This window comes from Drosophila persimilis, unplaced genomic scaffold, assembly GCF_003286085.1.
Source record: "Drosophila persimilis strain 14011-0111.01,24,50 unplaced genomic scaffold, DperRS2 tig00000002-arrow-pilon, whole genome shotgun sequence".
In the NCBI taxonomy this organism is placed as follows: Eukaryota; Metazoa; Arthropoda; class Insecta; order Diptera; family Drosophilidae; genus Drosophila; species Drosophila persimilis.
This window is the reverse complement of record NW_020825289.1, coordinates 177,853-203,291: the sequence shown is the minus strand read 5'-3', so window position 1 is coordinate 203,291 and position 25,439 is coordinate 177,853. Positions and strand designations below refer to the sequence as shown.

The 25,439-nt window shown below is 39.6% G+C and overlaps 1 protein-coding gene across 1 annotated transcript in view; it reads left to right on the top strand.

The window, feature by feature from the left end:
- The window catches only part of LOC6602044 (G protein-coupled receptor kinase 1), a 272,725-nt gene that overhangs the window by 183,449 nt on the left and 63,837 nt on the right, over positions 1-25,439 (top strand). The gene's annotated exons all lie outside the window — the stretch shown is intronic.

Sequence of the window (25,439 nt, the reverse complement as noted above, 5' to 3'; positions counted from 1 at the left end):
ATAAGTAAAATATTGTATCCAAACATCCCAATCGGGTTTGTCTGCAGATATGTATGAACGAACGTATTCATTGAATGACTTCGTTCTATTGTCCCCAAGGTCTGGTGGTGGTGTGCAGTGGACGTTATGTTGTCTATCTTAAGATATTTGCACAAATCATTTATGATTGAATTCTTATATTCTGTTCCCATGTCCGTAATGAACGTCTTCATCGGACCGTACTTCAGAATAAAGTTTTCAAATATTGCTTTGGCAACGGTTGTTGCGCTTTTATTTGGAATTGGTATGGATACTAAATACTTTGTTAAATCGCATATTAGCGTAACTGCATATTCATTGCCATTTTCTGAGCATGGTAGTGGACCTATAGTATCCACTATCACTCTATCAAAAGCCATGGTTGGTATTTCCGTTAGTGTCATTGGGGTCCTAATATGAGTTGTTATTTTAGATTTCTGGCATTTTTGACATTTACGTATGTATTCTTTGATATGACGAGTCATGTTTTTCCAATAGTAATGTCTTTTTATTTTCGCTAGCGTTTTCGAAATGCCATTATGACCTCCTTGAGTTGGATCGTCGTGAAATTTAGACAGTATCGCTTCTTGATCTTTTTCATTTTCTATTTGGGTCACCGGCTTGAGTAGCGCTACTCGTAATGATTTTAATATTTTATTGCCCATGTTCTTAAAAGATTCAATTGAACTTAATTCAAAGATCTTTTCGCTCGGTGCCATTTTGAGCTGGCTGATCGCAAGTATACCGGCTTGCATTTCAAGCCTTTGCAAGAACTGACCTAAGTCAAGGGTTCCATTGGTATACAGATCGCTAACATCAATTCTTGCTACAACTTTTTTTCCATGTTTTAAAAAACATATCTGATTTTGTATGTGCAAGGACACTACTTTTCGTACTTCGTCATTACAAATGACTTCATATACGTTGGGCTTAGAAGCGTTGTCAAGAGTTTGCATAGGCAAATCTTCTTGTACATTTCCTGCGCAGGAATTTTTCTGTCTATTTTGTTGCCTGGTAGTGACTTTCAGGACTTTGTTGTGCATGTCTTTTTAGCGATCTTTATTGTAATCCTGGATAGGGCGTCTGCCACGAAATTGTCTTTACCCTTGAGATATTCGACTGTGAAATCATATTCTTCTAGATCTAATCTCATTCTGGTTAGTTTTGAACTTGGATTGTCATTGAGAACAAATAAGTTAGTGGTCTGTCTTCTGTCTTTACTGTAAAATGTTTTCCATAAATATATGGTCTGTAATGTGTAATTGCCCAGTGAATTGCTGCTAACTCTTGTTCTGTAGTAGTTTTGTTGCTTTCACCTTTGGTAAATGAGCGTGAGGCATATGCAACTGGGAGATGTTTATCTCCATATTTTTGTGTTAGAACAGCTCCACATGCGTGTTTACTTGCTTCTGTAATTATGCAAAATTCTTTATTGAAATCTGGATATTTTAATAATAATAATAATAATGTGGGTTTAATTAAAGCCTTCTTTAAGTAATCGAATGCATTTTGGCATTGAAAGGTGACATTCTTTTTACATAATCGAGTTATTTGCCGTGAATAGTCGGCGAAATTTTTGATGAAACGTCTATAGTAATTGCAAAATGCAACGAATCTTCTAGCGCTATCTGCGTCTGTAGGGACTGGATATTTTTCGATGACGTCATATTTTTTATCGTCGGGCAGAATGCCTTGATCAGTGCACTTGTGGCCTAGAAAAGTCACTTCGTGCATGAAGAAAGCGCATTTTTCTGGATGTAGCTTAAGGTTGTTTTTCCTACACAAGTCAAAAACGTCTGTTAAGTTTTTGATCATGTGGTTTTCGGAACAACCGATGACTATTAGGTCATCCATATACAAGAATGCTTGTGAAGTATTAAGTCCAGAAAAAGCAATTGTCATCATTCTTTGAAAGGAATTTGGCGCTATTTTAAGACCATAAGGTAGTCTAGCGAATTGGTACGAGCCATTGCTCGTTGAAAAGGACGTTAAATCTCTAGAGTGTTGTTTCAGCTCTATTTGATGAAATCCAGACATTAAGTCTAGACATGAAAAATATTTGGCTCTACCCAACTGATCAAGAATATCATCTATTCTTGGAAGTGGAAATTTATCGGACAATAATTTTTTGTTTATTTGACGATAGTCAATGACTAAACGACATCTTTTATTTTCAGATCCTGGGAGACCTTTTTTGTGTACAAGTAGTATTGGACTATTGTACTCCGAAACTGATGGTTCTACTATTTTGTCCAGAATGAGTTTTTCTACCTGTTTATTGATTTCGTCTTTGTGTGCGTGTGGAATGCTATAATTTTTTGTGTATACCGGGTTGTTATCCTTCAATCTTAGCTCTTGCCTATAAAAATTATTAGTTGCTATTGGTTCGGTTTCAAGTCCGAATATGTCTGTATACTGTGTGCATAAATCTTTTTATACCCGATACTCAAAATGAGTATTGGGGTATATTAGATTTGTGGTAAAAGTGGATGTGTGTAACGTCCAGAAGGAATCGTTTCCGACCCCATAAAGTATATATATTCTTGATCAGCATCAATAGCCGAGTCGATGGAGCCATGTCTGTCTGTCCGTCTGTCCGTCCGTCCGTCTGTCCGTCTGTCCGTCCCCTTCAGCGCCTAATGCTCAAAGAGAATAAGAGCTAGAGCAACGATGTTTTGGATCCAGACTTCTGTGATATGTCACTGCTCCAAAAATATTTCAAAACTTTGCCCCGCCCACTTCCGCCCCCACAAAGGGCGAAAATCTGTGGCATCCACAATTTCGACGATACGAGAAAACTAAAAACGCAGAATCGTAGAAGATGACTATATCTTCTAGAGTGCAAAATCGTATAATTATTACAGCCAGAATCACGAAAACAATTTCACTCTTTCTCGCTCTGTCTCACTCTAACACACAGGTTTCATGGTCGGTTTTGCCAATTGAAAAATATGAGTTCAAGGATCTCAGAACCTATAAAAGCCAGAGCAACCAAATTTGGTATCCACACTCCTGTGATATCGGACCTTGACCGTTTCATGTCCAAATTTCGCCACACCCCCTTCCGCCCCCGCAAAGGACGAAAATCTGAGGCAACCACAAATCTCAGAGACTATTAAGGCTAGAGTAACCAAATTTGGTACACACACTCCTTTAAGATGTCACTATAAAACGTATATCTCAGAATTTCGCCCCACCCCCATCCGCCCCCACAAAGGACGAAAATCTGTTGCATCCACAGTATTGCAGATTTGAGAAAACTAAAAACGCAGAATCATAGATAATGACCATATCTATTAGATTGCTGAATCTGGATCAGATCAGATCATTTTTATAGCCAAAAGGAACAAATCAATTTGCAGTGGCTACGCAGCGCCCGACGTCACGCTCAGACAGATTTTCTGTCTCTCTCGCACGCACTCTTTGTCGTGTCGTTAAATATTAGCGGCGTCTGCCGGAGGAGAGCCATACTGACTTAGTATCGGGTATAACCGTAGAGTTGCGGTGTCCGCAGCAACTCACAACGCTCCCCCTCGTTTAGTTTTGTTTTAAATAGTGGCGGCAAGTTTTTAGTTAGCTTTTTCATGACATCTTCGTGTCTATCCTTGCTAATTTCTTGGACTATATCATAGTCACTTAGCATTTCGGTTTTTATTTTATTAATATTTAGGATTTTAGTTGAATTTATTGTATTCAACACTCGGACAAAAATGTTGTTTTTATTGGGAATTGTATTTCCAATGAATATTCCGTCCTCAATTTCTTGATTCGGGACTAGAACAATATGTTCTGTTGACGCTAATTTAATTTGTCGGACAACTTCAGCGCGTGCTGGAAGAATTGTGGCATTATTATCACAAGTGTGTGTGATAGGTATGTTTATTGGGAAGTTAAGATTGTTTGGCCGTAGTATTAGAGTGTCACTAGTATGTGTACAATCTAATAGGCAATTAAATTTTTTAATGAAGTCTATACCTATAATGCCATCGCTAGGGATTGGAAAGTTTTGTTCAACTAAATGATAATCGTGTGGTATTATATACTTTCCTGTAGATAATTCTACGAATGCTAAACCTTTTGAAAAAACTGAACCTTCGCCGATTCCTGATATTTTGGTTGATATGTTAACATTAACATTATCAAAAATATCGATATTTTCTTTTAGTATTGAAATGTCTGCACCAGTATCTATTAATAAGGTAAATGTATTACCTGTTTTCAAATTTTTAAGCTTTATAAATATTCCTGAACTAAGATTGATGTTGTATACTATCGCACAATTTGAATATCTTAAGGGGTTTATTGGTTTTCCGAACTACTTTCAGTAGCTCGTACATTTACATTGTTGGCATTGTTTTGGCCTCTGTTTGAGTTGCCCTGGCCCCTAGAGTTTCCTCTATTTTGGCCTCTATAAATGCTTCTGTAATTATTTTGGTTATTGTTACTATAGTAATTACCTCTGTTTTGGTAATTACTTCTGTTCGATCTATTATTGCCGCGGTTATTGTAACTTCTTCGATAACCGCGACCACTGTTGCCTCTGGAATGAAATACTGTGCTGGCATTTCCAGTTATTTCGGTGCTGCAATGGATGTATTTACCCATTGCGTCGTTGAAAGTATTGAATTTGCCTGCTTCAAGTATTAGGCGCAGCTTGTCATGCTCACAATTGCGAGTCATGGCTGCTATGGACTCTTTCATCGAAAATTTGTTGGCGTTATCTGCGTCTAGCCCTTCATCGAGCTGCTTGCGCAGATTGTCAATATCGGTGGTATATTGAGATGCCGTTTTTCCTTTTTGTTTAATTCTCCCTTGACGTTATCATTAAGCTTTTGGATTATGCCATTGATCGTTTGTTCACTTTGGACTTTATAAAGGATAGATCCCGTTATCTTTGATTTGATAACTTCAATGGCTAGATCTTCTTGATCTCCTTTAGTCCTATCCGTGTTTTTTAACGCTGTTAAGAAACGTTGAAGAGACTGTTTACTGCCGTCAAACTCTGGGATAGAGGATGAGACTAGTTTCACGTACTGCCGATCTTTTTCTACTTGGTTCATTTTGTCTGATATTGTCATTTCGGTTTTTAGTTCCGAGTCGCTTCCGACGTCGGTGTCTATTATATCTTTGCAAAGGTCTATACTTTCTAATTGAGGATTTAATTCTGTGTCGCTTTCGACTTCAGTGTCTATTATCGGCTTTGATTCATCTATATTGTCTAGTTGACTTTCATCAAAATGAGCTAACGAACCTAGACTTTTTGGGACATGTATCTCAATACCTCATCTTTCTGCAATGGTTGTCAACCTTGTATTCAATGATCGTAATAGCCTTTAGCATTGATGCTGGTTTTCACTAGTTAGCTTGTTATCTCGAGAACTTACTAATTGTGTGATTCTATTATATTGTGCTACTATGTTATTGACATGGTGTATTAGCGTTTCTGCTTTTATTACTGTATTCTTGTTGATGGCCATTCCATAAAATTGTATTCGTTTTCTGCGTGCAATAAACAAGTATTAAGTTAAGCTGAAAATGTTTTTGGGTTAGAAGTTTCCTTACTTCTCCTCCTCGTTAGGTTTTGGGTTTTAGCTTCTTTTGCTGGGAGCCCTGTACTCAGCTATTGTGAGTGGGCGTGGTCCCGCGGTAGGATACACTTCTAAAGCCTCTTGTAGGCTGCTCAGTAGGAGCAGCGTCGGCGAAGTCTTGTATATTTTCTGCTGCTGGTGTTTTCGTGTTACTGTCCATCGACGGTGCAAGGGGCGGTCCTATGCCACTCGCACTTTTATTATTGTCCCTTGCTGGGTCTGGTGGAGCCGGTGCTGGTCTTCGCACAGGGTTTTTTTTTTTTTTTGTTGCCCATGCGCTTTATGTTGCGCTGTCTTTTAAATTTTCTTCCGCCTGGCGATGAATAAAAATTGTTATTTGGCAAGTTTGTCACATTCTGTATTTGAATTGTTGGACTGCAATTTGGTACACATCACTTTAAATGAAAATTGTTATTTGGCAAGTTTGTCACATCCTGTATTTGAATTGTTGGACTACAATCTGGTACACATCACTTTCTAGTTCACTTTTATTGTATCTTTTCGATCGGTTTTATATATTTCGGGCAATCTTTGGAATCTGCGTGCTGTTTTAATGTTTTTACTTCTAACATTTACGTGTGTCCTGTCACGGTCGCCATGTAGAAATGGAATCGTAATCGAATTGAAACAGCGAAAACACTTCTGTTCTTTCTTCGGGTTGTATTCGGAATGGATTCAATTTATTCTTCATAAACTTATTTAGCCTAAAGTACATAATGTTCTTGGTTGGGTTCTGTCGCTAAGGGCAGCGGCAGAACGGGATCATGTAGCATGCCATATGTATGTGTATATTTATGTTTGTAAGAATGTATATGCATATACATTGGAATGCTCATTTGGCCACTTGGAATATATTGCCGACACTGCAGCTCTCACGCTGCAGGCCAGTCCACATATAAGGGACTGATCGTATTACGGCTCTTGAGTGTGGCTATGTTACATTAACATTGCGTCAAAGTGTCTTTATGCTGATGATGTTAAAATCTGTCTGTCTTACTCTGATTGGTATTTGCACACACGCCTTCAACTGGATCTAAGTGAGCTACTATTGTGGTGTTCAACTAATCTTCTTTTTCTGAACCTTTCCAAATGCAAACTTATGACTTTTTACCGTCGCGCTCCACATTTTGTCTCATATGTTCTAGGAAATCATGTCCTCGAGCGAATTTCGAGTTCAAATGACCTCGGAGTCTTTTTTGATCATAAGATGCATCGTGATGCATGTGCTTTAAAATCCCTATATCTGCAACAGTAAATAAAACTTAGGGTGTTTGAGCGTTCATCAAGCGTTGGTCCAAGGAGTTTGACGACCCGTACGTTACGAATTGGTTAGTACGGGCTATATTGGAGTATTGTTCTTGTGTGTGGAGCAATATAAAGAGCAATTTTTAATCTTTGCCCTTCGTAGCTTTAACTGGGACTCGGGTAGAATCTTGCCACCCTACCGGACTAGGCTAAATCTTATTGACCTGCCGTCGGTGCACCATCGCAGAATATGCAATGGCGTAATGTTCGTGCACAAGCTCCTTCTCGGGATTGTTGACTCCCAAACTCTCCTGGGTCAGATTGACTTGGCCGTTCCATCTAGACCTACCCGTACTTTTAGGCTTATCCGTTTACCCATATGTAGGTCTAATTATGCCTATTATGAACCTTTTAGGGTTTTATGCCATAATTATAACTCCCTTTGCTATACCCTATCCCCTGAACTGTTTTTTTTATTTATTTATATAAAGCTAATAACTAGTTAAAACTAGGTATTAACAGGGTGTGGCTATAGCTGTTGAGGCCTTAAGCTCACTATAGTATTAATTTACGTTTGAGGATGTATGTGCTTATATACATATGTACAGGGTTGGTTCTATACGTTATTATATGTTGTGGAGGAACTATTATCTAAAATACTAATTGTGTATATGTATATGTACAGGGATGATTGTTTATGAGGTTATATGTAGTGAATGATTTTAGATTGTTCTAGATAGTTGAGGACTATTTTTGCGTTTTTGTTGTTAGGGTTGGAGATGTATTGCATGGGGTCGGTGTTATGGAATATTGAGGATCTTTGAAGAGAGAGGGCGGGGCATGTGTATAGTATGTGTCTTATGTCTATAGTTGGGTTGTGGCACAGTGGGCATGCGTTGGAGGATGTTTTATCCATGTAGTGGGCATTGGTGAGTCTTGTGTGCCCTAGTCTCAATCTATTTAGGATGACTTGGTGTCTTCTGTTAAGGTTGTTTAGGAGTTTGGGGGGAGGATGAGTGGAAGATAGGTTGATAACTTGTTGGTACCAGGGGGAAGTCTTAGTGAGAAGGTCTGTTTGTTTGGATATGAGGATTTTCTTAAGGAATAGTGAGATGTCGTTAGAATTATGGTTGGGGGTATATATGAGGGGTAGTTTGGAGGTAGTTTTGGCTGCGGTGTTAGCAATTTCGTTCCCTTTTATGCCAATGTGGCTAGGTATCCATATAATTGTTATTTTTGGGAAAAGTTTGTTTGCGGCTTAGTAAAATGGCTTCGTGGATAGCTATGATTTCGCTGGAAAGGACTGAGGAGTACTGTGGAAGTAGTCCGGATTTTATGGTTGATGTCTCCTTGCAGATGCTATAGCTGGTAATGCCTGCTGCTTTGGACCCGTCTGTGTATAGGAAGGTGTGTTGGTGGAGGTTGGATTTGATGGAGTGGAAGAGTTGGTGGAAGACTATTGGGGGGGTGGTGTTTTTATCGTGTTTGGATAGGGTGATGTTGGTTGCTTTAAGGATGGTTGTCATGTTGAATTTATTGGTGTTGGAGGTTTTAATCGGGGAGAACGGTATGAAGTTATTCTGGAATATTTGTTTGGGTCTGTCAATCGTGCTAAGCAGTCTGTGTTTTTTTTTTTTGGTTTTTTGGGAGTGAGTTTAGGGGGTGTCTTTAGCGTGGATGAGGTTTTTAAATATTTTCCCTTGAGTGAGCCGAACAGTTGCAGATGAGATGTTCCAGGGTTTCGATTACCCCAGGTTCATCACATATCCTACAACTGCCTCTTTTGGTGATGCCTAGCTTGGTTGCTTGTGCCGCAGCTAGACAGTGACCTGTAAAGTATTCCCAATAACAATCTGCAGTCCTTTCGTGGTAGGTGCAGTAGGTAGTGGCCAAGTTTCTCATTGCGTTTTTTGCACATGATTTTCGAGGTTCTGCAGGTGGTGGTACTCCTGCACCTACTTTCGGTTAGTGATCTGGCCTACTTCTCTCTATCGCTTTTCAATGTCCTAAGGGAGACAGGCACATCCTCGGCTCTCCGATTCGCCAGCGCGACGCCTTCCTTAGATAGTGCGTCCGCCGCCTTGTTTCCTTCGATGCCTAGGTGCCTGGGACTCCAATAGATCCGCACTAACTCTGTCGTGCTTAGGGTGTCTAGTGCCTCCCTGCTCGCCAAGACACTTTTGGAACTGACCACGGACGCTTGCATGGATCTAATTGCGAATTGGTCATATCTAATTGGCTATCGGCGAATAGATTGACCGCATCGTGTGCTCGGTCTGTAATATTCGCGACTTTTGCTGCTTATCTGTCTATCTATCTATCGGCAAAAGCTTCCGCCTGGAATATGCTGCATTGGTCCGACAGCCTTATCTCCGTATATATGTTGAGGTGCTTTACTTGGTCCCTTTCTCATTTTCTAGTCTTCGGGTCCTAGAGATGAAATTGTTTTGACGTCGCTGAAAGTTTGGGGGGTCATATAATTAATAGATCTTGTCATATCCCTGCCGATTGAACTATGCCCGTATCCTTGTGCCGACATGTTTCCTGATGCGATTAAGCGCTGTGCTGCCTCTTCCGCAATCAGGCGAGTGTGAATATCCAGGGAGTCTATTCCAAGTACAGTTTCGAGTGCTTTTGTTGGGGTTGACCTCAGCTCCCGTGTAATACAGAACATAGCCTGTCGCTGAGTCTTTTCACCCTTTCCACTACTTTGGGTTTCCATGCCAGCTTGCTGTCCTGTACTGTGCCTAGGTATTTGACCGGTGTTTTTGCGGTCAGCCTAGTTTGGTCTCGCTAGGAGCCCGTCACACTTAGGCCGGATACGGCACGTTGTGGCACCGCTTGGGATTTTCCTTTACCTGCGTTGTGAAACATCGTGTCAGCAGTTATCTTATCCAGATGCTCTTACAAAGTTTGCACTCTAGCGTTTTATCTTGGCGTTAGGATTTTTGGCGCATACTGAGAACTTTAATGGTTGGTTTTCGGTTAAATGTTTTAGTTCTTGACCCAATCAAGTTTCTTTAAAGACCATTCATTGGCGAAAAGCTTTCGTTCGTTTGTTGCACAATTTAGCTCATTAGCGTGTAATGTACCAGAAATCATAGAAATGGGTCGGCCATTCTGGGACACGGCTCCTAAACCATACCCAGAGCATCTGTGGTTAGGTCGAATGGTTTTTTTAAGTCGGGGTACGTTAATATAACTTCTTCGAGGACAATATATTTTTCAATTTCGAAAACGTTTGAATTTGATTTTGGGAAAGTTTTATATTTACTTTCCGTGAGTGGATTTTCCATCTTCGCCTTTGAGTGCGCTCGTAAGGCGCCTGGCGATCTTGGCGTAATCTTTTTTCAAGCAAAGGGCCAAGAATATTCTGACTGGAGTCAAGAAGTACTCAGTGTTCATCTAAACAATTTATGGGCTTTCCAAATATGTGTACTGATATCTGAAGACTGGTTTGCACAATAGAACTAACGAAATTCGATGCCATCGCGTTTACCGAAACCTGGCTTAACTCTTCTATCAATGATCATGAAATTTTCATTGATAGTTACACTATTTATAGAATGGACCGCCCATCTTTTGCAGGTGGGGTTCTGATTGCAGTCAAATCTGTTTTCTCATCTGAGTTATTCCCATTCAAAAAAATGTTAACCTGCTCTTACATTCCTCCCAGGTCTGATGCTGAGCTTTACTTACACCACCACTCAGCAATTAATACTGTCGTATCTGCATTACGCTGCAATGATCCAATCATTGTCATGAGGGACTTTAACCTCCCATTTCTTTCTTGGCTGCCTTGCGATGACGCTCACCTGTTGTTTCCCAATTGCCCTAATGACTTTATCAATGGGCTAACGGATATTTCCCTTGTCCAAATTAATGCCGTTAAAAACATAAGGGACAGACTTCTTGACCTCATGTTTGTTAAAGATGCTTCTCTTGCTACGGTATCCATAGCAAGCCCAATATCATTTCCTGAAGGTCCTTACCATCCAACTTTGTCGATATCCCTTGAGTTTGCCCGATCTGGTGGTGCTGACAGTTCCATGGCTCCTTGTCACATAAAGTGTTTTCGCAAAACAAACTTTATCGATTTAGATCTATATCTCTCGCGTGTTGATTGGTCGTTTCTTTATTCATTACCGAACATAGATGCAACTGTTAACTCGTTTTATAGCTCTATTTACTCCGCACTTAATACGTTTGTTCCAGATATCACTGTACCTGTATCGTCCAAGCCTCCCTGGTTCTCCAAGTATTTGTCATACTTAAAAAATAATAAATCCCGGCTCTATAAAAAGTACCAGAAGTCGGGCTCCACGTTGGCCTTAGCTCTATACTCCTCCGCTCGCTCTCTGTTCCTTGCCGTTAATAGTCAGTGTTATAATCATTACCTTTCACAATGTAGTAGTAACTTTCGTAGTGATCCTCAAAAATTCTATTCGTTCGTTAACTCTAAGCGTAAGTCAAACGCTTTTCCTCCGTCCATATATTACCAGAACAAAACAGAAGCTTCTGCTGTTGGTATTGCAAATTTATTCGCTACCTTTTTCCAAACAACGTACTCGTCTCATATTTACAACGCATCCACTCCGTATCCGTACCAGCTAGCTCAAGCTAACAGCATTTTTCTGCATATTTTCGAGGAAAGCGTTATTCTGGAACGTTTGTCATCTATGGACACATCGTTTTCTACGGGTCCAGATAAGGTACCAAGTTACATTTTAAAACAATGTCCCCAGTCCCTGTGCAAACCCTTGACCTTTCTCTTCAACCTCTCTTTGGAACAGTCTTGTCTCCCTGTAATTAGGAATGAGTCCTACATCATTCCGCTTCTCAAAAAAGGTTCAAGATCAAACATTGAAAACTATCGCGGTATCGCAAAGCTTTCTGCCTTCCCGAAGCTTCTCGAGTTCCTGGTCACCCGGCAACTGCAACATCTTTATTGCATCTTGATATCTCCGTCGCAACACGGTTTTTTCAAACATCGTTCAACATCGACTAACCTTCTTGAGTTTTCTAACCTAATCCACCGTGGTTTTCAAATTGGTTTACAGACGGATGAAGTTTTTACGGACTTCAGCAAGGCATTCGATTCTGTGAACCATGCTTTGCTTATTCACAAGCTCTCTTTATTAGGATTCCCAACGAACCTTCTAGATTGGATTTTGTCCTATCTCTCTAAACGTACTCAACGTGTTTTGGTTTCTTACGTGTTGTCAAATACTGTTAATGTTACTTCAGGTGTGCCACAGGGAAGTCATCTGGGCCCGCTTCTGTTTATTTTATTTGTGTATGACCTTCCTCAAGTTATAAAATACTCAACTACTGTAGAAATGGAATCGTAGTCGAATAGAAACAGCGAAAACACTTCTGTTCTTTCTTCGGGTTGTATTCGGAATGGATTCAATTTATTCTTCATAAACTTATTTAGCCTAAAGTACATAATGTTCTTGGTTGAGTTCTGTCGCTAAGGGCAGCGGCAGAACGGGATCATGTAGCATGCCATATGTATGTGTATATTTATGTTTGTAAGAATGTATATGCAGAAGGCGTATACATTGGAATGCTCATTTGGCCACTTGGAATATATTGCCGACACTGCAGTTCTCACGGTGCAGGCCAGTCCACATATAAGGGACTGATCGTATTACGGCTCTTGAGTGTGGCTATGTTATATTAACATTGCGACAATGTGTCTTTATGTTTATGAGCGTGATACTCTACATTAACTTTGGGCATATGACCACTTGACATATTGTATACACTACAATACGGTGGGCATATGCTTATTTGGCATACAACATACTACACCTCCCTTTTTAGAGAAATAACGTAATATAATTATGTAGTTATTTATATTTTTTTTTTATTTTTAAATCCTTTTGTTTTTTGGATATTTTGTATGTTGATTATCTCTTTTGTTTCTTTTATATATATATATATATATATATATATATATATGTGTATATAAATCAATAATTAAAAACAAATATTTTTTTTTGGATTATTATTCTCAATGGTTGATCAGACCGTTTCATGAGGTATTGCAAATTTTATACCTGTATTTTTAGCCTATCTTTATGAACTGTTTGTCTCTTATTTTTACTATCTTTAATGGTAATGTTATCTTTATCATCTATGCATATGACCTCAAATGGTCCTATATACCTAGGGTCTAACTTGTGTCCTACTTCGTTTTTTAATAGTACTTTGTTTCCTATTTCTATGCTTATATCTGATGCTTTGTTATCATAATATTTTTTATTTCTGGCTTTATTATTTTCTATTTTCTATCCTAGCTCTTTGATATGCTATTTCTAGTCTAAACTTTATTTCTTTTGCATAGTCATCTATGTTATATAATGGGTCTATTCTAGTTACTTTATTAAAATCTATAAACTGTCTTGGTAATCTGCCAAAGACTAGTTCATATGGACAATATTCATGCGATGCCGAGGGTGTTGTGTTGAAACAATAAGTAAAATATTGTATCCAAACATCCCAATCGGGTTTGTCTGCAGATATGTATGAACGAACGTATTCATTGAATGACTTCGTTCTATTGTCCCCAAGGTCTGGTGGTGGTGTGCAGTGGACGTTATGTTGTCTATCTTAAGATATTTGCACAAATCATTTATGATTGAATTCTTATATTCTGTTCCCATGTCCGTAATGAACGTCTTCATCGGACCGTACTTCAGAATAAAGTTTTCAAATATTGCTTTGGCAACGGTTGTTGCGCTTTTATTTGGAATTGGTATGGATACTAAATACTTTGTTAAATCGCATATTAGCGTAACTGCATATTCATTGCCATTTTCTGAGCATGGTAGTGGACCTATAGTATCCACTATCACTCTATCAAAAGCCATGGTTGGTATTTCCGTTAGTGTCATTGGGGTCCTAATATGAGTTGTTATTTTAGATTTCTGGCATTTTTGACATTTACGTATGTATTCTTTGATATGACGAGTCATGTTTTTCCAATAGTAATGTCTTTTTATTTTCGCTAGCGTTTTCGAAATGCCATTATGACCTCCTTGAGTTGGATCGTCGTGAAATTTAGACAGTATCGCTTCTTGATCTTTTTCATTTTCTATTTGGGTCACCGGCTTGAGTAGCGCTACTCGTAATGATTTTAATATTTTATTGCCCATGTTTTTAAAAGATTCAATTGAACTTAATTCAAAGATCTTTTCGCTCGGTGCCATTTTGAGCTGGCTGATCGCAAGTATACCGGCTTGCATTTCAAGCCTTTGCAAGAACTGACCTAAGTCAAGGGTTCCATTGGTATACAGATCGCTAACATCAATTCTTGCTACAACTTTTCTTCCATGTTTTAAAAAACATATCTGATTTTGTATGTGCAAGGACACTACTTTTCGTACTTCGTCATTACAAATGACTTCATATACGTTGGGCTTAGAAGCGTTGTCAAGAGTTTGCATAGGCAAATCTTCTTGTACATTTCCTGCGCAGGAATTTTTCTGTCTATTTTGTTGCCTGGTAGTGACTTTCAGGACTTTGTTGTGCATGTCTTTTTAGCGATCTTTATTGTAATCCTGGATAGGGCGTCTGCCACGAAATTGTCTTTACCCTTGAGATATTCGACTGTGAAATCATATTCTTCTAGATCTAATCTCATTCTGGTTAGTTTTGAACTTGGATTTGTCATTGAGAACAAATAAGTTAGTGGTCTGTCTTCTGTCTTTACTGTAAAATGTTTTCCATAAATATATGGTCTGTAATGTGTAATTGCCCAGTGAATTGCTGCTAACTCTTGTTCTGTAGTAGTTTTGTTGCTTTCACCTTTGGTAAATGAGCGTGAGGCATATGCAACTGGGAGATGTTTATCTCCATATTTTTGTGTTAGAACAGCTCCACATGCGTGTTTACTTGCTTCTGTAATTATGCAAAATTCTTTATTGAAATCTGGATATTTTAATAATAATAATAATAATGTGGGTTTAATTAAAGCCTTCTTTAAGTAATCGAATGCATTTTGGCATTGAAAGGTGACATTCTTTTTACATAATCGAGTTATGTGCCGTGAATAGTCGGCGAAATTTTTGATGAAACGTCTATAGTAATTGCAAAATGCAACGAATCTTCTAGCGCTATCTGCGTCTGTAGGGACTGGATATTTTTCGATGACGTCATATATTTTATCGTCGGGCAGAATGCCTTGATCAGTGCACTTGTGGCCTAGAAAAGTCACTTCGTGCATGAAGAAAGCGCATTTTTCTGGATGTAGCTTAAGGTTGTTTTTCCTACACAAGTCAAAAACGTCTGTTAAGTTTTTGATCATGTGGTTTTCGGAACAACCGATGACTATTAGGTCATCCATATACAAGAATGCTTGTGAAGTATTAAGTCCAGAAAAAGCAATTGTCATCATTCTTTAAAAGGAATTTGGCGCTATTTTAAGACCATAAGGTAGTCTAGCGAATTGGTACGAGCCATTGCTCGTTGAAAAGGACGTTAAATCTCTAGAGTGTTGTTTCAGCTCTATTTGATGAAATCCAGACATTAAGTCTAGACATGAAAAATATTTGGCTCTACCCAACTGATCAAGAATATCATCTATTCTTGGAAGTGGAAATTTATCGGACAATAATTTTTTGTTTATTTGACGATAGTCAATGACTAAACGACATCTTTTATTTTCAGATCCTGGGAGACCTTTTTTGTGTACAAGTAGTATTGGACTATTGTACTCCGAAACTGATGGTTCTACTATTTTGTCCAGAATGAGTTTTTCTACCTGTTTATTGATTTCGTCTTTGTGTGCGTGTGGAATGCTATAATTTTTTGTGTATACCGGGTTGTTATCCTTCAATCTTAGCTCTTGCCTATAAAAATTATTAGTTGCTATTGGTTCGGTTTCAAGTCCGAATATGTCTGTATACTGTGTGCATAAATCTTTTTATACCCGATACTCAAAATGAGTATTGGGGTATATTAGATTTGTGGTAAAAGTGGATGTGTGTAACGTCCAGAAGGAATCGTTTCCGACCCCATAAAGTATATATATTCTTGATCAGCATCAATAGCCGAGTCGATTGAGCCATGTCTGTCTGTCCGTCTGTCCGTCCGTCTGTCCGTCCGTCCGTCTGTCCGTCTGTCCGTCCCCTTCAGCGCCTAATGCTCAAAGAGAATAAGAGCTAGAGCAACGATGTTTTGGATCCAGACTTCTGTGATATGTCACTGCTCCAAAAATATTTCAAAACTTTGCCCCGCCCACTTCCGCCCCCACAAAGGGCGAAAATCTGTGGCATCCACAATTTCGACGATACGAGAAAACTAAAAACGCAGAATCGTAGAAGATGACTATATCTTCTAGAGTGCAAAATCGTATAATTATTACAGCCAGAATCACGAAAACAATTTCACTCTTTCTCGCTCTGTCTCACTCTAACACACAGGTTTCATGGTCGGTTTTGCCAATTGCAAAATATGAGTTCAAGGATCTCAGAACCTATAAAAGCCAGAGCAACCAAATTTGGTATCCACACTCCTGTGATATCGGACCTTGACCGTTTCATGTCCAAATTTCGCCACACCCCCTTCCGCCCCCGCAAAGGACGAAAATCTGAGGCAACCACAAATCTCAGAGACTATTAAGGCTAGAGTAACCAAATTTGGTACACACACTCCTTTAAGATGTCACTATAAAACGTATATCTCAGAATTTCGCCCTACCCCCATCCGCCCCCACAAAGGACGAAAATCTGTTGCATCCACAGTATTGCAGATTTGAGAAAACTAAAAACGCAGAATCATAGATAATGACCATATCTATTAGATTGCTGAATCTGGATCAGATCAGATCATTTTTATAGCCAAAAGGAACAAATCAATTTGCAGTGGCTACGCAGCGCCCGACGTCACGCTCAGACAGATTTTCTGTCTCTCTCGCACGCACTCTTTGTCGTGTCGTTAAATATTAGCGGCGTCTGCCGGAGGAGAGCCATACTGACTTAGTATCGGGTATAACCGTAGAGTTGCGGTGTCCGCAGCAACTCACAACGCTCCCCCTCGTTTAGTTTTGTTTTAAATAGTGGCGGCAAGTTTTTAGTTAGCTTTTTCATGACATCTTCGTGTCTATCCTTGCTAATTTCTTGGACTATATCATAGTCACTTAGCATTTCGGTTTTTATTTTATTAATATTTAGGATTTTAGTTGAATTTATTGTATTCAACACTCGGACAAAAATGTTGTTTTTATTGGGAATTGTATTTCCAATGAATATTCCGTCCTCAATTTCTTGATTCGGGACTAGAACAATATGTTCTGTTGACGCTAATTTAATTTGTCGGACAACTTCAGCGCGTGCTGGAAGAATTGTGGCATTATTATCACAAGTGTGTGTGATAGGTATGTTTATTGGGAAGTTAAGATTGTTTGGCCGTAGTATTAGAGTGTCACTAGTATGTGTACAATCTAATAGGCAATTGAATTTTTTAATGAAGTCTATACCTATAATGCCATCGCTAGGGATTGGAAAGTTTTGTTCAACTAAATGATAATCGTGTGGTATTATATACTTTCCTGTAGATAATTCTACGAATGCTAAACCTTTTGAAAAAACTGAACCTTCGCCGATTCCTGATATTTTGGTTGATATGTTAACATTAACATTATCAAAAATATCGATATTTTCTTTTAGTATTGAAATGTCTGCACCAGTATCTATTAATAAGGTAAATGTATTACCTGTTTTCAAATTTTTAAGCTTTATAAATATTCCTGAACTAAGATTGATGTTGTATACTATCGCACAATTTGAATATCTTAAGGGGTTTATTGGTTTTCCGAACTACTTTCAGTAGCTCGTACATTTACATTGTTGGCATTGTTTTGGCCTCTGTTTGAGTTGCCCTGGCCCCTAGAGTTTCCTCTATTTTGGCCTCTATAATTGCTTCTGTAATTATTTTGGTTATTGTTACTATAGTAATTACCTCTGTTTTGGTAATTACTTCTGTTCGATCTATTATTGCCGCGGTTATTGTAACTTCTTCGATAACCGCGACCACTGTTGCCTCTGTAATGAAATACTGTGCTGGCATTTCCAGTTATTTCGGTGCTGCAATGGATGTATTTACCCATTGCGTCGTTGAAAGTATTGAATTTGCCTGCTTCAAGTATTAGGCGCAGCTTGTCATGCTCACAATTGCGAGTCATGGCTGCTATGGACTCTTTCATCGAAAATTTGTTGGCGTTATCTGCGTCTAGCCCTTCATCGAGCTGCTTGCGCAGATTGTCAATATCGGTGGTATATTGAGATGCCGTTTTTCCTTTTTGTTTAATTCTCCCTTGACGTTATCATTAAGCTTTTGGATTATGCCATTGATCGTTTGTTCACTTTGGACTTTATAAAGGATAGATCCCGTTATCTTTGATTTGATAACTTCAATGGCTAGATCTTCTTGATCTCCTTTAGTCCTATCCGTGTTTTTTAACGCTGTTAAGAAACGTTGAAGAGACTGTTTACTGCCGTCAAACTCTGGGATAGAGGATGAGACTAGTTTCACGTACTGCCGATCTTTTTCTACTTGGTTCATTTTGTCTGATATTGTCATTTCGGTTTTTAGTTCCGAGTCGCTTCCGACGTCGGTGTCTATTATATCTTTGCAAAGGTCTATACTTTCTAATTGAGGATTTAATTCTGTGTCGCTTTCGACTTCAGTGTCTATTATCGGCTTTGATTCATCTATATTGTCTAGTTGACTTTCATCAAAATGAGCTAACGAACCTAGACTTTTTGGGACATGTATCTCAATACCTCATCTTTCTGCAATGGTTGTCAACCTTGTATTCAATGATCGTAATAGCCTTTAGCATTGATGCTGGTTTTCACTAGTTAGCTTGTTATCTCGAGAACTTACTAATTGTGTGATTCTATTATATTGTGCTACTATGTTATTGACATGGTGTATTAGCGTTTCTGCTTTTATTACTGTATTCTTGTTGATGGCCATTCCATAAAATTGTATTCGTTTTCTGCGTGCAATAAACAAGTATTAAGTTAAGCTGAAAATGTTTTTGGGTTAGAAGTTTCCTTACTTCTCCTCCTCGTTAGGTTTTGGGTTTTAGCTTCTTTTGCTGGGAGCCCTGTACTCAGCTATTGTGAGTGGGCGTGGTCCTGCGGTAGGATACACTTCTAAAGCCTCTTGTAGGCTGCTCAGTAGGAGCAGCGTCGGCGAAGTCTTGTATATTTTCTGCTGCTGGTGTTTTCGTGTTACTGTCCATCGACGGTGCAAGGGGCGGTCCTATGCCACTCGCACTTTTATTATTGTCCCTTGCTGGGTCTGGTGGAGCCGGTGCTGGTCTTCGCACAGGGTTTTTTTTTTTTTTTTGTTGCCCATGCGCTTTATGTTGCGCTGTCTTTTAAATTTTCTTCCGCCTGGCGATGAATAAAAATTGTTATTTGGCAAGTTTGTCACATTCTGTATTTGAATTGTTGGACTGCAATTTGGTACACATCACTTTAAATGAAAATTGTTATTTGGCAAGTTTGTCACATCCTGTATTTGAATTGTTGGACTACAATCTGGTACACATCACTTTCTAGTTCACTTTTATTGTATCTTTTCGATCGGTTTTATATATTTCGGGCAATCTTTGGAATCTGCGTGCTGTTGTAATGTTTTTACTTCTAACATTTACGTGTGTCCTGTCACGGTAGCCATGTAGAAATGGAATCGTAATCGAATTGAAACAGCGAAAACACTTCTGTTCTTTCTTCGGGTTGTATTCGGAATGGATTCAATTTATTCTTCATAAACTTATTTAGCCTAAAGTACATAATGTTCTTGGTTGGGTTCTGTCGCTAAGGGCAGCGGCAGAACGGGATCATGTAGCATGCCATATGTATGTGTATATTTATGTTTGTAAGAATGTATATGCATATACATTGGAATGCTCATTTGGCCACTTGGAATATATTGCCGACACTGCAGCTCTCACGCTGCAGGCCAGTCCACACATAAGGGACTGATCGTATTACGGCTCTTGAGTGTGGCTATGTTACATTAACATTGCGTCAAAGTGTCTTTATGTTTATGAGCGTGATACTCTACATTAACTTTGGACATACGACCACTTGACATATTGTATACACTACAATACGGTGGGCATATGCTTATTTGGCATACAACATACTACACTACACTAATGTATGCTGATGATGTTAAAATCTGTCTGTCTTACTCTGATTGGTATTTGCACACACGCCTTCAACTGGATCTAAGTGAGCTACTATTGTGGTGTTCAACTAATCTTCTTTTTCTGAACCTTTCCAAATGCAAACTTATGACTTTTTACCGTCGCGCTCCACATTTTGTCTCATATGTTCTAGGAAATCATGTCCTCGAGCGAATTTCGAGTTCAAATGACCTCGGAGTCTTTTTTGATCATAAGATGCATCGTGATGCATGTGCTTTAAAATCCCTATATCTGCAACAGTAAATAAAACTTAGGGTGTTTGAGCGTTCATCAAGCGTTGGTCCAAGGAGTTTGACGACCCGTACGTTACGAATTGGTTAGTACGGGCTATATTGGAGTATTGTTCTTGTGTGTGGAGCAATATAAAGAGCAATTTTTAATCTTTGCCCTTCGTAGCTTTAACTGGGACTCGGGTAGAATCTTGCCACCCTACCGGACTAGGCTAAATCTTATTGACCTGCCGTCGGTGCACCATCGCAGAATATGCAATGGCGTAATGTTCGTGCACAAGCTCCTTCTCGGGATTGTTGACTCCCAAACTCTCCTGGGTCAGATTGACTTGGCCGTTCCATCTAGACCTACCCGTACTTTTAGGCTTATCCGTTTACCCATATGTAGGTCTAATTATGCCTATTATGAACCTTTTAGGGTTTTATGCCATAATTATAACTCCCTTTGCTATACCCTATCCCCTGAACTGTTTTTTTTATTTATTTATATAAAGCTAATAACTAGTTAAAACTAGGTATTAACAGGGTGTGGCTATAGCTGTTGAGGCCTTAAGCTCACTATAGTATTAATTTACGTTTGAGGATGTATGTGCTTATATACATATGTACAGGGTTGGTTCTATACGTTATTATATGTTGTGGAGGAACTATTATCTAAAATACTAATTGTGTATATGTATATGTACAGGGATGATTGTTTATGAGGTTATATGTAGTGAATGATTTTAGATTGTTCTAGATAGTTGAGGACTATTTTTGCGTTTTTGTTGTTAGGGTTGGAGATGTATTGCATGGGGTCGGTGTTATGGAATATTGAGGATCTTTGAAGAGAGAGGGCGGGGCATGTGTATAGTATGTGTCTTATGTCTATAGTTGGGTTGTGGCACAGTGGGCATGCGTTGGAGGATGTTTTATCCATGTAGTGGGCATTGGTGAGTCTTGTGTGCCCTAGTCTCAATCTATTTAGGATGACTTGGTGTCTTCTGTTAAGGTTGTTTAGGAGTTTGGGGGGAGGATGAGTGGAAGATAGGTTGATAACTTGTTGGTACCAGGGGGAAGTCTTAGTGAGAAGGTCTGTTTGTTTGGATATGAGGATTTTCTTAAGGAATAGTGAGATGTCGTTAGAATTATGGTTGGGGGTATATATGAGGGGTAGTTTGGAGGTAGTTTTGGCTGCGGTGTTAGCAATTTCGTTCCCTTTTATGCCAATGTGGCTAGGTATCCATATAATTGTTATTTTTGGGAAAAGTTTGGTGACGAGGTTACGGATTGTGGTGGGGTAGTACGAAGAGTTGTTGGGATTGGTAATTGCGGATATAGAGGAGAGTGAATCAGTGCAGATAGCGTATCTTCCGCGTTTGTTGCGGCTTAGTAAAATGGCTTCGTGGATAGCTATGATTTCGCTGGAAAGGACTGAGGAGTACTGTGGAAGTAGTCCGGATTTTATGGTTGATGTCTCCTTGCAGATGCTATAGCTGGTAATGCCTGCTGCTTTGGACCCGTCTGTGTATAGGAAGGTGTGTTGGTGGAGGTTGGATTTGATGGAGTGGAAGAGTTGGTGGAAGACTATTGGGGGGGTGGTGTTTTTATCGTGTTTGGATAGGGTGATGTTGGTTGCTTTAAGGATGGTTGTCATGTTGAATTTATTGGTGTTGGAGGTTTTAATCGGGGAGAACGGTATGAGGTTATTCTGGAATATTTGTTTGGGTCTGTCAATCGTGCTAAGCAGTCTGTGTTTTTTTTTTTTGGTTTTTTGGGAGTGAGTTTAGGGGGTGTCTTTAGCGTGGATGAGGTTTTTAAATATTTTGCCAGTTAGAAAATCTCGCTTGTTTTCCAAGGTGTGTAGGTTGGCTTCGGATAGAAGGTTGTTAGTGGGTGTGGTGCGGAATGCACCCAGGGCGGCTCTTGTTGCTGCGTTTATCGTAGATTTCAGGCGGTTAAGCTGGCTTTTTGGTGCGTAACCGTATATGGGGAGGCAGAAGTCGACTTTGGATATGATTAGAGATTTGATAATTTGTACAAGTGATGAGGTGTGGCAGTTGTATTTTAAGGACGAGAGGTGTTTGATAATGCCTAGTGGCTTAGCGAGGTCAACTTTGAGTTTGTTGATGTGAGAGATCCAATTGTATTTGGTGTTGATTGTGAGCCCAAGGATTCTGAGTGTGTCGGTAGCTTGGATGGTTGTGCCACCGGTGAGTATCTTGGGTTTGCAGTTGTGTTTGCGGCATATATGAAGGAGTTGGGATTTTTCTTTAGAGAGGATTGAGCCTGAGTGGTTGCACCAGTCGTCTATTTGGTTAAATATTGTTTGGATGTTAGTTGTGGGACTTTTTTGTTTGTTGTGATTGATGAGTAGGTGGAAGTCGTCGGCGTACGCGCAAAATTTGATTTGTTTGTGGAGGGAGATGATATCGGTGAGTGAGTTGTAAGCTATGAGGAAAAGGATGACGGATATTGGGGAGCCTTGGGGAATGCCATTATTTAGAGGGAAGATATTTGATAAGCTTCTGCCGGTTTTGACGAGGATTTTACTGTTGGACATAAACTTCTTAACATAATTAAGTATTCGTGGCCCTACTTTCCATTTTTTTAGTTGGTTTATTACGGTGTGAATACCAATTCTGTCGAAGGCTTTGGTGAAGTCCAGCGAGATGACTGTGAGGTGTTTTTTCAGGGCGATAGCTCTGGTAGCTAGGTGGTCTACATAAAGTAGACTGTCTAGTACAGATTTGCCTCTTTTGAACCCTAGTTGGTTGTTGTGGATCAGGTTGTTATTTAAAACAAACCACCACAACCTTTTTGCGACAATCTTGTCCAGAGTTTTGGCTAGGCATGAGTTTAGGGAGATGGGTCTGTAAGATTTGATATCGGTTTGGGGCTTTTGTGGTTTTAAGATGGGAAGGACTAGGCTGAGTTTAAGGGATTGTGGGATGGAGGAGTCGAGTATCTTGTTGTAAAGGGCTAGGATTCTGGTTTTGAGAGGGTAGGGTGAGTTCTTTAGCATAGAGTAAGAAATTCGGTCTAGACCAGGAGTGTTGCCTTTCAAGGTGGACAGTGCTGATGTGTATTCGATTAATGTTATGTCTTTCTCGATTTCTAGGGCTGATGGTGTTGGGTTATAGTTAGAAGGGGTATTAATGAGGAGTTTGTTGGACAGGAATGTTGGGGAGAAGTTGAGGTCGTCTGCTTCTTCTGACCATGTCTGGGCAAAGGAGTTGGCTATTTCGGGACAGGTTGTTTGTGATTGGGTGTACGGGTTGTGAATGGCATGGATATTTTTAGTGGGGTTAAGAACGCAGAGACGTCTGATGTTGGACCATTTTGTGGTTGGATCTGAGTTTGGGTGTATATGGGTTGTGAACTCAAGGATCGATTTTCGTTTGGCTTCTCTAATTGCTCTTTTAAAACACGCTTTTGATTTTTTGTATTCTATAATGTTATGGTTGCTAATGTTGTGCTTGAGGTAGTTCCATTTTACGGCTTTGTCTCTTTTGAGGAGTGAAAGTTGTTTGTTCCACCAGGGAACAGTGCGGGTGAGAGAGAAGGTGGTGTTTTGTGGGATAGAACGGTGGGCACCTTGATAAGTATTTTTTTTATTAGGGCGGCTTCTCTATTGACATTGTTATCTGATTGGGTTGTGGAGATGGAGCGGGCTGTATGTTTCCTGAAGAGGTCCCAGTCTGCGTTTTTGAGATTGAAAGTAGGTTTAGTGGTGAAGGGGGAGGGGGGATAGGGAGAGGGAGTGTTGAATAGTGTAAGTAAGATGGGAAAGTGGTCAGAACCGTAAAGGTCATCTATCACTTGCCAGAGGATCTCTGGAGCAATTCTGGATGTTGCAAGTGAGAGATCGATGTGGGTAAATGTGTTGTGTGTTGAGAAGTGGGTCGGAGTATTGTCATTAAGTAGGATGAAGTTCGAGCGGTCTAGGAATGAGGCTATTGTTTTCCCTCTGCAGTTGGCCTTAGGTGAGCCCCAGTAAGGGTGCCAGCTGTTGAAGTCTCCTAGGACAATGGTGTGGTCGTTTGCCGGGGTGAGGACGTTTTGGAGGTTACGGGTGTTGAAGGATTTGTTAGGGGAGATGTAGGCGGATATGATATTGAGGTTTGATTTGGACCTTATGGTGACGCCTACTGCGTCAAAGTCTGAGTTGAGTTGAATTTGGGTATGGGAGATGGAGTTGTGAATGAGGAGAGCTGTGCCACCGAAAGCATTTGTGGGGTTGTTGTTGCAGTATAGGCTAAAGTTAATTGGGATTGGGAGTGAGATGGGGTTCGTTATGTGGGTTTCATGTAATGCAATAATTTGAGGGTTGTGGGATTTCATGAGTGTTTGTAGTTTTATATAATTATTCTTGTATCCGTGGATGTTCCATTGGATTATTTTGAGCATTATAAGTTAGTGGGAGTAGTGTTTTGTTTTCTTAGTGATAGGGCTTAGTGGTAATTACTAGTTTGGGTTGATATTTAAAGATCGTCTTCGCTGTAAATTTGGTTTGCTAATGCATTATTTGATAAAAGGGCTAGGTTTGCGTTTGGGGTCTTATTTTTTTCAGTTTTATCTTTGGCTTTGAGGTGTTTGGTAACCAGGTTAAGTTTGTCTTTTTCCTTAGTCTGGCTTCTGAGTTTACGGTCAGAATCTTGGATAGTTTTCGAGTTTTTGGTATTTTTAGCGTAGTTTCGATGTCCATATCCATTTCTTGTTGTTGACTGGGGGGGTGTAGTTGGGATGAAGTTGGCTTAGGGTTGATTGGATGTGTGTTTGGGGTGATGTCTCCGTAGTCTTTGATTGGTCTTATTTGATGTGATTGGTTATAGGTGGGCGATGATGAGGTAGGTGTTTCAGTGAGATGAGGTTTTGGTTGTTGATGGCGGGCTACTTCAGCGTATGGTGTGGATTGATGGGGGTTCCGTTGATGGTAAATTTTCTTTGCGGTAGTGAAGTCTACTTTTTCGATTGTTTTGATTATTGTGATTTCTTTTTGTTTGAGGAATTCTGGGCAATTTTTGTCTATGGGGCTGTGGTTATTCTGGATGTCGGTGTTGAATTTGCAGTTACTGCAAAACTTTGGCTTAGAGCATAGTTCATCGTCAGCAGGGTGCACTTCTGAGCAGTTAGTACAGATCT